This window comes from Verticillium alfalfae, genomic scaffold (assembly GCF_000150825.1).
Source record: "Verticillium alfalfae VaMs.102 supercont1.16 genomic scaffold, whole genome shotgun sequence".
NCBI classification, from domain to species: Eukaryota; Fungi; Ascomycota; class Sordariomycetes; order Glomerellales; family Plectosphaerellaceae; genus Verticillium; species Verticillium alfalfae.
In genome coordinates this window covers 139,540-141,066 of record NW_003315023.1, presented here as the reverse complement: position 1 = coordinate 141,066, position 1,527 = coordinate 139,540, and positions in this window count along the sequence as shown.

The window sequence follows — 1,527 nt, the reverse complement described above, 5'->3', positions numbered from 1 at the left end:
CCGGGTCACCGGGAATTACCGGGGAGGGGGGTTTCCTTGGGAGAGGATAAGAGAGGGGGGGATTGGGGCATGGGGGGGGGGGGCAGGCAGGGCGACGAAAAGGCGCCCCCCCCTCCTCGTCTTCCTCCTCGTCCCCCATCCCATTCTCCACCGCGACAGAAAGCCATGCGGCATGCAACCCAAGCGAGTACCGGCACCAGGATAGGATTCAAGAAAAGTAGGGAAGCGAAACTCACGACGAACGCCTCGGGTGGAGAGAGGCAAGGTAGGGATGGTGGTGTTCTGGTGGGAAGCTGGGTGGCTCAAGAGGGAGGGGTAAGCGGCAGGTTCATGTACGGCAGGCAGCGTAGGAGACAGCGTAGGGAGCAGCAGTAGTAGTAGTAGTAGTAGGAGGTGGTAGTGGATGAGCACGGGGGGCGGGCCCCAGAAGAGGGTCTTACAGTACCTTGGTGGTCTCTGCTCCGTGCTGCCGTGTGTCAAGTCGCAGAAACGGTCGGGTGCCTTGGGAAAGGAGTCGGGGCAGCGGGCAACAAACAGGGCAAGAGGTGTAACCGAGGAGAGAGAAGACGGGAGAGAGAGAGAGAGAGGAGGGGAGAGAGGGGCAGGAGAGAGAAAGGAGACAGAGAAGAGGAAGAAGAGTAGTGCTCGGTTCTCACCTGGCAAGGTCCCGTCCAGGATCCAGAGTGTTCAGTCAGAGTTCAGTCCGAGTCCAGAATCAAAGTCCAGTGGCCTTCGCCCGTCACCAGTCACCACTCGCCCGTCCAGTTTGCTCAGGCGAACGGGCAAGGGGTCTAGGTGTGTGCAGCGGGCGACGGGCGACGCTCTGTTTTGGATCCTGGATCCAATGGGGGGGCCGCTCCACCGGGTACTTTCGTGATGAGGATGGACGGTGACACTGTGACGGTGGCCACCTTGGCTCTGGTGCCCTGGGCGCGGGCGACATCGTGCTAAGGAGGCACCGTGCTAGGCGGCACCCTACCCTGTGGCCGGTCGTCTCAGCCCCTAGCGTTTGCTGGTTCTACCGTGGTACCTACCTAGGGACGCGAGGAACGGTAGGGGGCGCCACGGACCGGATGGCGGGGTCAGCCCATTGAGGAGCTATGGGATATGCTGCCTTCATACGAAGCCCCTCGCCCACTTGGAAGCTCGACGCCCATCATCACGACAACGACAAGCGAGGCACGAGGCGCGAGGCACCGCTGTCTGCGTCGCGTTGTGTACATGGTCCTGATGGTGCACCTGAGGATGTGATGGACACGAATGGGCTGTGTGTGTGTGCGCGCCGTGAGCGGTTGCACTCGAGGTGGGCTGGGGTGGGCAGGTGGGGTGTGGGGTGACCAGTTGTGGCCCAGCCCAGGTGAAGTGGAGGGGCGGTACCTCGACACGCACCAGGGGCAGCGCAGTTGGGCTCGTACCTCTCGTAGTGCCACACGGATCGGGACGGTCTCTGATGGTCTCCCGTCCGCCCGCAGTCAAGGCGCCACGGTAGGTCATGTACCTAAGATAGGTACCTGAGATAGGTAGGAA